The sequence below is a fragment of the Sus scrofa genome, chromosome 13, assembly GCF_000003025.6.
Source record: "Sus scrofa isolate TJ Tabasco breed Duroc chromosome 13, Sscrofa11.1, whole genome shotgun sequence".
Lineage (NCBI taxonomy): Eukaryota > Metazoa > Chordata > Mammalia > Artiodactyla > Suidae > Sus > Sus scrofa.
Genome location: NC_010455.5, coordinates 134,027,726 through 134,040,121, shown reverse-complemented (window position 1 = coordinate 134,040,121; position 12,396 = coordinate 134,027,726). Strand labels below are relative to the sequence as shown.

General features: G+C 42.2%; 1 pseudogene; it reads right to left on the bottom strand.

The window, feature by feature from the left end:
- LOC100512923 lies at nt 7,111-8,512 on the bottom strand (annotated as a pseudogene).

The following is a 12,396-nucleotide window of genomic DNA, read 5'->3' as shown; positions in this document are numbered from 1 at the left end:
AACTATTTTCTCCCATTCTGTAAGTTGTCTTTTTGTTTTCTTTTTGGTTTCCTTTGCTGTGCAAAAGCTTTTCAGTTTGATGAGGCCCCATGGGTTTATTTTTGCTCTTATTTCTATTGCTTTGGGAGACTGACCTGAGAAAATATTCATGATGTTGATGTCAGAGAGTGTTTTGCCTACATTTTCTTCTAGGAGTTTGATGGTGTCCTGTCGTATATTTAAGTCTTTCAGCCATTTGGAGTTTATTTTTGTGCATGGTGTGAGGGTGTGTTCTAGTTTCATTGCTTTGCATGCAGCTGTCCAGGTTTCCCAGCAATGCTTGCTGAATAGACTTTCCTTTTCCCATTTTATGTTCTTGCCTCCCTTGTCAAAGATTAATTGACCATAGGTGTCAGGGTTTATTTCCGGATTCTCTATTCTGTTCCATTGGTCTGTCTGTCTGTTTTGATACCAGTACCACACTGTTTTGATGACTGTGGCTTTGTAGTATTTCTTGAAGTCTGGGAGAGTGATGCCTCCTGCTTGGTTTTTGTTTCTCAGGATTGCTTTGGCGATTCTGGGTCTTTTGTGGTTCCATATAAATGTTTGGATTGTTTGTTCTAGTTCTGTGAAAAATGTCATGGGTAATTTGATAGGGATTGCATTGAATCTGTAGATTGCTTTGGGTAGGATGGCCATTTTCACAATATTGATTTTTCCAATCCGGGAACATGGAATATCTTTCCATTTCTTTACATCTTCTTTGATTTCTTTGATTAAAGTTTTATAGTTCTCGGCATATAGGTCCTTTACCTCTTTGGTCAGGTGTATTCCGAGGTATTTGATTTTGTGTGGTACAATTTTAAAAGGTATCGTATTTTTGTATTCCTTTTCTAATGTTTCATTGCTGGTATACAGAAATGCAACTGACTTCTGAATGTTAATCTTATATCCTGCCACTTTGCTGAATTTATTAATCAGTTCAAGGAGTTTTGGGGTTGAGTCCTTAGGGTTTTCTAGGTATAGAATCATGTCATCTGCATACAGTGACAGTTTGATCTCTTCTCTTCCTATATGGATGCCTTTTATTTCTTTTGTTTGTCTAATTGCTGTGGCTAAGACTTCCAAAACTATGTTGAAGTGCAGTGGTGAGAGTGGGCATCCCTGTCTTGTTCCAGATTTGAGTGAGAAGGCTTTCAGTTTTTCCCCATTGAGGATTATATTTGCTGTGGGTTTATCATAAATGGCTTTGATGATATTCAGGAATGTTCCCTCTATACCCACTTTGGCGAGGGTCTTGATCATGAATGGATGTTGAACTTTGTCAAATGTTTTTTCTGCATCTATTGAGATGATCATATGATTTTTGACTTTTTTTTTTGTTAATGTGGTGTATGATGCTGATCGATTTGCGTATGTTGAACCATCCTTGTGAACCTGGGATGAACCCAACCTGGTCATGGTGTATAATTTTTTTGGTATGTTGTTGGATTCGGTTGGCTAAGATTTTGTTGAGAATTTTTGCATCTATATTCATCAATGATATTGGCCGATAGTTTTCTTTTTTGGTGGTATCTCTGCCTGGTTTTGGAATGAGGGTGATGGTGGCATCATAGAATGTCTTTGGGAGTATTCCTTCTTCTTCAACCTTTTGAAAGAGTTTAAGGAGGATGGGCACCAATTCCTCTTTATATGTTTGATAGAATTCACCTGTGAAGCCATCTGGTCCTGGACTTTTATTTGTAGGGAGTGATTTTATGACCTCTTCAATTTCATTTCTAGTGATCGGTCTGTTCAGTTGGTCTGTTTCTGCTTGATTCAGTTTTGGCAGGCTGTAAAATTGTCCATTTCTTCCAGATTGTCAAACTTGTTGCCATATAGTTGTTCATAGTATTCTCTTATGGTTTTTTGTATTTCTGCTGTATCCATTGTGATTTCTCCTTTTTCATTTATAATTTTGGTTATTTGGGTTCTTTCTCTCCTCTTTTTAGTGAGTCTGGCCAGGGGTTTATCAATTTTGTTCACCTTTTCAAAGAACCAGCTCTTGGTTTTATTAATTTTCTCTATTGTTTTTTGAGTCTCTATTTTATTGATTTCTTCTTTGATCTTTATAATTTCCTTCCTTCTGCTGACTTTAGGACTTTTTTGTTCTTCTTTTTCTTTTTTTTTTTTTTTTTTTTTTTTTTTTTTTGTCTTTTGTCTTTTTTTTTGTCTTTTGTTGTTGTTGTTGTTGCTATTTCTTGGGCCGCTCCCGCGGCATATGGAAGTTCCCAGGCTAGGGGTTGAATCGGAGCTGTAGCCACTGGCCTACGCCAGAGCCACAGCAACGCAGGATCCGAGCCGCGTCTGCGACCTACACCACAGCTCACGGCAACGCCGGATCGTCAACCCACTGAGCAAGGGCAGGGACCGAACCCGCAACCTCATGGTTCCTAGTCGGATTCGTTAACCACTGCGCCACGACGGGAACTCCTTGTTCTTCTTTTTCTAATTCGTTTAGGTGGAGGGTTAAGTTGTCAATTTGGGATCTTTCTTCTTTTTTGAGAAAGGCCTGTATTGCTATAAATTTCCCTCTGAGCACTGCTTTCGCAGCATCCTATAGATTTGGAGAGGTTGTGTCTTCATTATCATTTGTTTCAAGGTAGTTTTTAATTTCCTTCTTGATTTCCTCATTGACCCATTGGTTTTTTAGTAGCATGTTGTTTAGTCTCCATGGAGTAGGTTTTTTCTCTTTGCTTTTCCCATGGTTGATTTCTTATTTCATGGCATTGTGGTCAGAGAAGATACTTGAGATAATTTCTATGCTCCTAAATTTATTGAGATTCGCTTTATGTCCCAATATGTGGTCGATTCTTGAGAATGTTCCATGAGCATTTGAGAAGAATGTGTATTCTGCTTTTTTTGGATGTAGTGTCCTGAAGATATCAATTAAGTCTAACTTTTCTATTGTTTCCTTTAGGATCTCTGTTGCTTTATTGGTTTTCTGTCTAGAGGATCTGTCCATTGATGTGAGGGGGGTATTTAGGTCTCCTACTATGATTGTATTCTCATCAATATCTCCCTTTATGTCTGTTAATATTTGTTGTTTGTATCTGGGTGCTCCTATGTTTGGGGCATATATGTTGATGATAGTAACATCCTCTCCTTGGATGGATCCCTTAATCATTAAATAGTGTCCTTCTTTGTCTTTCTTTATGTCTTTTGTTTTAAAGTCTATTTTGTCTGATATGAGCGTTGCGACTCCTGCTTTTCTGTCATGTCTATTGGCGTGAAATACTTTTCCCCACCCTTTCACTTTCAATCTATATGTATCTTTTGTCCTAAGGTGAGTTTCTTGTAGGCAGCATATTGAAGGTTTTTGCCTTTTTATCCACTCAGCCACTCTGTGTCTTTTGATTGGGGCATTCAGTCCATTGACATTTAAGGTGATAATTGATAGATGATTATTTATTGCCATTTGAACCTCATGTTCCAGTTGATTCTATGGTTCTCCATTCTTCCTTTTTTTTTTTTTTTTTTTTGGTTGGATGGTCTCCTGTTATTATCTGCTTGAGTGTATTTTTTTTTTCATTTTTTGCAAATGCAATATTTGGTTTTGACTTGTGGTTGCCCTGTTTTTTAAGTATGCTAACCCCTTCCCATAATTGTGTGTTTTAGCCTGATGGTCCTGTAAGTTCAAACACTTCATTACTATATTAAAATTAAGAAGAGAGACATACATACAAACAAAAAGGGTTATTTACCTCCTAACATCCCTTGCCCACATTTTATGGTTTTGATGACTCTTTTATTTTTTTCTTTTTAATTTTATTTTGTTTGAAGCATGTTCATGATTAAATCTGTATGCTGGCTTATTTGAGTGACTGCTCTCTGATTGCGGTTTCCTCAGTCCTAGTTCTTCCTCTTCTTCTTCTTCTTCTTCTTTTTTTTTCTTTTCTTTTTTCTTCCCTTTCCTTCCTTCCTTTTTGGTTTAGAGAAGCCCTTTCAATATTTCCTTTAACCTGGGTTTTGTGTTGCTGTATTCTTTAAGTTGTTGTTTGTTGGAAAAAATTTTTATTTCCCCTTCTATTTTAAATGATATTCTTGCTGGATAAAGTATTCTAGGTTGTATATTTTTACCTTTGAGCACTTTAAATATCTCTTGCCATTCCCTCCTGGCCTGTAGTGTTTCTGTAGAGAAATCAGCTGATATTCTTATGGGGGTTCCCTTGTAGGTAACATTCTGTTTTTCTCTTGCTGCCTTTAGGATCTTTATCACTAACTTTTGCCATTTTTATTATGATGTGTCTTGGTGTGGGTCTGTTTGGGTTCAGTTTGTTTGGGGCCCTCTGTGCTTCTTGTATCTTGAATCCAGTATCCTTTAGATTTGGGAAGTTTCCAGCGATAATTTCTTCAAATATATTTTCCATTCCCTTATCTTTTTCTACTCCTTCTGGAATTCCTATTATGCGTAGATTGGCCCGCTTTATATTATCCCATAGGTCTCTTATATTGCTTTCCAGTTTTTTGATTCGGTTTTCTGTCTGTTGACCAGATTGAGTGATTTCCATTATTCTATCTTCCATATCACTGATTCGTTCTTCTGCATTATTCATTCTGGTTTTTACTGCCCCTAGTTCAGTTTGCATCTCTGCAAATGAATGTTCTAGTTTTTCTTGGCTCTTCCTTATATTTTCTAGCTCCTTTCTGAGGGTATCTGCATTACTGTTCATATCTTCTCTTAATTCCTTCAGTATTTTCACTATTTCTCTTTTGAACTCCAGGTCTGTCTGACTGCAGAGATCTGTTTCATTGTTGACTGTTTTAGGTGAGTTCTCCTGTTGGTTTGACTGGGAGTGGTTTCTCAGCTTCTTCATCTTGCTTGTTGTTTTCTTTCTTCTGAGGGAGTTGTACTCTCCGTTATCGGGTAGTGTTTGCCTTGTCACTGCCGTGGAATATTTCCTGAGGGCTGGCGTTGTTGGTCAATCTTTTTTGAGGCAGTGTGGCTTTTCTGGAGTGTTGATGGGGCTAACAGTGTTTCTTTGAAGCAAAGGAGGACTTCCTGAGGGCAGACAGGACTGGGAGGTCCACACCACGATGGTAGCAGATTTCACTTGGTCATGCAGAGCTTGCTCTGGTGTTTTTAGGCTGTGGGGTTCTTGCAGGGAGTTGGCGATGTTGGGCAGCTGCTCTTCAGGGGTGCATCACCCCCTGGGGGCTGGAGCAGCTATCTGGGTCACTGAGAACTTAAGAGGCTCTTCCCTAGAGCAGCCCAACTCAGAAGGACAGCCTGAGAATGTAGGCGGATCTTTTCACAGTCTGGCCGAGCTTGTTGCAGCTTTTCTGGGCTGCAGGGGCTCTTCCAGGGGGCTGGTGGTGCTGAGCAGTTATTTCACGGGAGTGGGGCACCCCCTCCCTTTGCGGGTAGCAGGGCCCTTGGAGACCCAAGAGGCTCCTCCCCAGGGCAGCCCAACTCAGAAAAACCGTCTGAGATCTTTTCCCGACTCGGCCAGGCTTGTTGCAGCTTTTCTGGGCTGCAGGGGGTCCTACCTGGAGCTGGCAGTTCTATGCAGCTGGTCCACTAGGTCTCAGAACCCCCTGGGGGCTTGGGCGGGTAGCAGGGCCCTTGGAGACCCAAGAGGCTCCTCCCCGGGGCAGCCCGTCTCAGAAAAACCGTCGGAGAATTAGGCCGATCTATTCACGGCCTGGCTAGGCTTGTTCTAGCTTTTCTGGGCTGCAGGCCTTTTCTAGGGGGCTGGTGGTGTTTGGTGCTGCTCTGCGGAAGTGTAGCCCCTCCAAAGGGCAAGCAGGCCTGTGCAGGGACAGCCCCTGCAGTGGTAGGCTTCAGGCAATTGTTGAGGCCAGCCCTCCTGGATGGCAGGCAGCCCCAGGTTCGCCGAGAGCGTAGGGGGTGGCGGGGTGGGGGAGGGAATGCACTGGGAAGCACAGCTTTCTGCTAGCTAGCGGGCCTATAAGCTTGTTGTGGCATGGGGGGTATTCTATGGGGACCCACCCCTTCTTCTCTCCCCTACCCAGCACGGGCGCAGACCAGGCTCTTCTCCCAGGTTCCCTCTGAGGCGGCTTTCCACTTCCCCGCCCCTAGAGTATTGTTCTCTTCCTCTGCAACAGCTTTGTTTTCTAGTCTCCCAGGCAGTCTCTGCCCTGTCAAATGGTTTAGAGACCTCCCAAGCAGTTTCCGCTCTGCCCCGCCCCCCTAGCCCGGGGACTAATCTCTGGAGCCGAGGTCTCGGTGCCCAGCCCCCCACCCAGGCGTCCCCCGGCCCCCTCTCGGGGACTAACCTTCAGAGGCGAGGTCTCGGTGCCCAGCCCCCACCCAGGCGTCTCAATTTTTGGTGACTGTGCCCATAGTTCAGATGGTCCGTTGGGTTCTTGATCAGTTTTTCCGTACTCCGACTTACTGCTACACTCTTCTCTGCATCTGGGGATTCCTCCGGTTCGTTTGATCTTTCCCCCGGTAGGTGACTTTCCAGGGTGCGGGATCCCTTTCTCCTCCACAGTTCCCTTTCGGGAGCGCCTGTCCCGCTCGGATTCACCTTCTCTCACTCTCCTCTTTTCTCCCGTTCTGCCCAATAATGTCACGAACTTCTTGCCGTTATTGGAGTTTAGGTTCCTCTGCCAGCGATTGGTTGCTGTTCTGTGCGAGTCATTTATTCTGTAGATGTGCTTTTTTTGTTGTGTTTGTGGGAGAGGGCGAGCGTGTCCCCCTACTCCTCCGCCATCTTGTCCTCTCTCCTCCCATTTTTTTTTTTTTTTTATTATCAGCTTGTCAATTTCTGCTGAAAGGCTACCAGAATTTTTTTTTTTCTTTTGTCTTTTTGCCATTTCTTGGGCCGCTCCCACAGCATATGGAGGTTCCCAGGCTAGGGGTCGAATTGGAGCTGTAGCCACCAGCCTGTACCACAGTCACAGCAATGTGGGATCCGAGCCATGTCTGTGACCTACACCACAGCTCACAGCAACACCAGATCCTTAACCCACTGAGCAAGGGCAGGGATCGAACCCGCAACCTCATGGTTCCTAGTCGGATTCATTAACCACCGCGCCACGACGGGAACTCCAGAATTTTTTTTTTTAAACCATTAAACAGGCTTTATTTGCAAAGCTAAAGCTGCAGGGGAGGAATAGCTGGGGCCTCTCTGGATAAGGCTGTCTTTGTGAATCAGGGGCCAAGATTCAGGTCTTCCAAGTCCTTTTCCTCTGCCCTGAAGCCTGAGAAGTTGATGGGCTGGCAGGCCAGGCTGTGCAGGTGGTCTGTGTGTGCTGAAGTTTGGGACAGCTACCAATAGCACTGTCTGGTCCTCAGGGCCTGGGATGATTTTGGAGCCAAAGCTGGGGGGGGGGCGTTGCCGCAAAAGTGGATGTGGGGGTACTCCAAAAAGATGAACCATTCAGTTTTATAGAAAAGGTAATAATCTAGGGTTGGGGGACTGACGTGATGAACTTGCAGGGCCCACTCCAGGATCTCCAAGCATTCCTCCATGCCCTTCCAACAGCAGATGTCACTCGCATTCTGTCCCGATGTCCCCAGGAATCTGACTCCACCAATAGTATAACTCCACTGTTATAGTAATTGGTGACCAGCTATGGTGTGGAATAGGCAGTGGCCAGTGGGAATGTGCAGGGGCTGCTGGAGAAGTGTGTAGTCAGTTGGGTCAGATTCACCTGGGATCACATTTATGGGCCCGGAGGCACTCCACTGCTGCAGGATCTCATCCAGCATCTTGATGGCCTCCACTCTGGCTGCCTGGGTTTTCTTGGTTAGGTGCTTGGCCTTATTGATGGAATCTTTGCTCTGCATGTTGTGGCTCAGGAGGTTCCTGGTGAGGATGACCAGGGAGATGTGAGCAGCACTGCTCCCCTTCTTCCCCAGGCTGCCCCGTCACCACATCCACCAGCAGCTGGGTGCCCAGCAGGCTCTCACCCCTGTCTCCACCGAGGCCCAGGCCGGACACTAGCAGCACAAACTTTTCTGTGTCAAGGAGGCGTGTAGGCTTCTGAGGGGCGAGGCCTGCAAAACAGTGGTCCTCCATCAGGAACTGCCTGTCACCTCCTGCCTAGCCCAGCATGTCCAGGACCATCCCTGTGCCCAGCTTTGGCACATCAGTGGTGCCTTCTAGTTTGCTATGTTGCAGTTCCTCTTCCACAATCAGTCTGGGAGGATGTATTTGCTCCAGGGAGGCTGGGGGAACAGATTGTGCTCTACACTGACCTCCCTCAGGGTGGAGGGCTGGAGCGGCATGGCCTTGAAGAGGGTCCCCACCATACAGCACTTCTCCTCAGGTTGCAGTTCACACAGTTTATTAGGATTCCACTGCCCCAGTGCTGCTGGGCCCACCTTACCAGGAAGGGCTCCATCTGGACAAGACAAGTGGTATAAATGTGGGCATAAGGCTGGCTAAAGCTTGTGCACCCCTAGTCGGAAGGGCTGCAAGGAGAGAGTGGAAATCAGCACAGTCAGAGGTGCTGTTGCTGGCTGAGGCTGGGGACAGCAGAGTGTGAGCCTCTGCACAGTCTGCTTAAAAAACATGGCCATGCTCTTTGTGTTTGCACCTTTGTGGCCAGGCCAAGGAGGAGGAGGCGGACTCTCACCACACACTGGGGCCCACCCCATGTACTATGTTTCTTGAGGTTGTGCTGATAGTGTGGGGACAATTGACATCTTAACAATATGGAGTCTTCCAATACATAAACATGGTATAATATTAATTGAAGTCTCTTTATTTCTCTCAGCAACATTTTGTAGTTTGCAGCATTGAAATTTTGGACATCTTTTGTTAATTTTTTCCCCTGAGTATTCTGTGTATTTTGGTGCTATTGTAAATGTTTTGTTCTTTTTTCTTTTTAAGCAGTTGTTTGCTGCTAGTCACTAAGAATACCACTTGCTTTTAGTATCTCAATCTTAGTATCTTGTGACTTTGATAAATTCACTTATTCTAGAAGTTGTGTTTTAGATTCTCTAGGACTTTCTATGTAATCATAAACTCTACAAATAAGGACAATTTTATTTCTTTCTAATCATATTCTTTTTCTTGCCTTACTGCACTGGCTAGGGTCTCTAGTGTAGTGTGGATATAAGTGGTGAAAATGGGCATCATTTCCTTGTTCCGCATCTTATGAGTCTTTCATCCTTCATAAAGTATGGATGTTAGCTATAGGTTTTTCATATATGCCCTTTTATCTGTCTGAGGAAGTTCCCTACTATTCCTAGTTTTCTGAGAGGATATGAATCATGAAAGGATGTGAATCTCTCCAGAAGTTTTTCTGCATCTATGGCATAATCATGTGGGTTCTTTCCTTTATTCTATTATATGACGAATTATCCTGATTGATTTTTTTTTTCTTTTTTAAGGCCACACCTGCAGCCTATGGAAGTTCCCAGGCTAGGGGTTAAATCAGAACTGCAGCTGCCATCCTACACCACAGCCACAGCAATGTGGGATCTGAGCCGCATCTGCGACCTACAGCAATGCTGGATCCTTAACCCGCTGGAGTGACGCCAGGGATTGAACCTGAATGCTCATGGGTACTAGTCGGGTTCATAACCTGCAGAGCCACAACGGGAACTCCCTGATTGATTGAAAGTATACAATTCAGTGGTTTTTAATATACGCACAGAGTTGTGCTACCATCACCCCTATGTGATTTTTAGAACATTTGGATCACTGCAAATAGAAATCCCATACCCGTTAGCCATCAATTTCCATACACTCTTCACCTAGCCCCTAGCAGTCACAAATCTACTGTCTCTATAGTTTTGCCTATCTATTCTGAGTGTTTCATGTGAATGGAGTGTTCCATATATGGTCTTTTGTGAATGCCTTTTTTCACTTAGCCTAGGGTTTTCAAGGTACATCCATATTATAGCATGTATCAAAATTTCGTTCTTTCTTATAGCTGAAGAATATTCCATTGTATGTATATACCTTATTTTGTTTATCCATTCATCTCTTGATGCACTAAAGGTTCTTTCCACCTTTTGACTCTTGTGAATAACACAGCAGTGAACATTGTATACAAGGACTGGATTTGCTGGATCTTATCATGATTCTATGTTTAACTTTCTGAAGAACCACCAAACTTTTCTACAGCAGCTGTGTCATTTTATACTCCTGTTAGCTTCCAGTTTCTCCTCTTCCTTAGCAACATTTCTTATTTTCCTTTTCAAAAATAACCATAATTTTAAAGTATGAAGTGGTAGTTCGTGGTGGTTTTGATGCATTTCAAATGACTAAAGATAGTGAGCATCTTTTCATGTGATTATTGGCCGTTTGTATATCTTCTCTGGGGAAATATCTATTCAAGATCTTTGACTATTTTTAATTGGGTTTTGGTTTTTTTAATACATTCTGGATATTAATCTCTTAATAGATACATGATTTACAAACATTTCTGTTATGTCAGTTTCCTTTTATTCTCTTAATACTGCGCTTTGATGCACAAAAGCTTTTGTTTTTTTATAAAGTAAAATTTATCAATTTTTTGTTTCCTGTGCTTTTTTGGTGTCATGTGCAAGAAGTCATTGCCAAATCCAATGTTATGAAAATTTTCCCTATGTTTTCTTTTAAGGGGTTCATAGTTTTAGCTCTTAAGTTTAGTTATTTAGTTTATTTTTAGTTAATTTTTGTATGTGATGGAAGGTCAAGGTCTAACTAGTACTTTTTTTTCTGCATGTGGTTATATAGTTTTCCCAGTACTATTTATTGAAAAGACTTCTTTCCTCATTGAATAGTCTGGGGCAACATTATTCAAAAAGCGTTTGACCAGGGAATTCCCTGATGGTCTAGTGGTTAGGATTTAGTGGTTTCACTGCTTCAGCCAGGGTTCCATACCTGTTCTGGAACCTGAAATCCCACATCAAGATACTGGGCAAAAAAAAAAAATCAGTTGACCAAATACATAAGGATTTATTTTGGGGCTCTCTATTCCATTGGCCCATGTGTCTATCCTTATGACAGTACTATATGGTTGTGATTTCTTTAGCTTTCTAGTTAGTATGCTTTGAAATAAAGAACTATGAACCTACTAAATTTGTTCCTTTTTTTCAATATTGTTTTGGCTACTTGGGTAACCTTGAGAGTCCATATGAATTTTTTCTCATTTCTCAAAGTTTTATTGAAGTATAGTTGATTTACAGTGTTGTGCCATTTTCTGCTGTAGAGCAAAGTGACCCAATCATTCATATATATATTCCTTTTCTTATATTATTCATATATATATATTCCTTATATCATTCATATATATATATATATATATATATACAAATATATATTCCATTTCTTATATTATCTTCCATTGTGATCTATCCTGAGAGACTGGATATAGTTCCCTGTGCTATAGTGTAGGACCTCATTGCTTATCCATTCTAAATGTAATAGTTTGCATCTGCTAACCCACAAATCCCAGGCCATCTGCTCCCTCCCCCCGCCCCCTTGGCAACCATAGGTCTGTTCTCTATGAGTTTGTTTCTGTTTTGTAGATAGGTTAATTTGGCCATATTTTATTTATTTTATTTTTTAAATATTTTTATTTTTTTATAGTTGATTTACACTGTTCTGTCAATTTCTGCTGTATAGCAAAGTAGCCCAGTCATACACATATACATATACACACACATATGTGTATACATTATTTTTCTCACATTATTTTCCATCATGTTCCATCACAAGTGAGTAGATATACTTCCCTGTACTATACAGCAGGATCTCATTGCTTATCCACTCCAAATGCAATAATTTGCATCTACTAACCCCAAACTCCCAGTCCATCCCACTCCCTTCCCCCTTGGCAACCACAAGTCTGTTCTCCAAGTCCATGAGTTTGTTTCTTTTCAGTAGGTAGGTTCATTTGTGCCATATATTAGATTCCAGATATAAGTGATATCATTTGGTATTTGTCTTTCTCTTTCTGACTTACTTCACTCAGTATGAGAGTCTCTAGTTCCATCCATGTTGCTTAAAATGGCTTTATTTTATTCTTTGTTATGGCTGAGTAGATGTTCCATTGGGTATGTGTACCACATCTTCTTAATCCATTCATCTCTCAATGGACATTTAGGTTGTTTCCATGTCTTGGCTATTGTGAGTAGTGCTGCTATGAACATGGGGGTGCACGTATCCTTTTCAATGAAAGTTTTGTCCAGATATATGCCTAGGAGTGGGATTGCTGGGTTATGTGGTGGTTTTTTATTTATTTCTGAGGTACCTGTATGCTGTTTTCCCCAGAGGTTGTACCAATTTACATTCCCACCAACAGTGAAGGAGAGTACTGTTTTCTCCATACTCTCTGCAGCATTTGTTATTTGTTGACTTATTAATGATGCCCATTCTGACTGGTGTGAGGTGATACCTCATAGTAGTTTAGATTTGCATTTCTCTAATAACTAGGGATGTTGAGCATTTTTTCATGGGCCTATTGGCC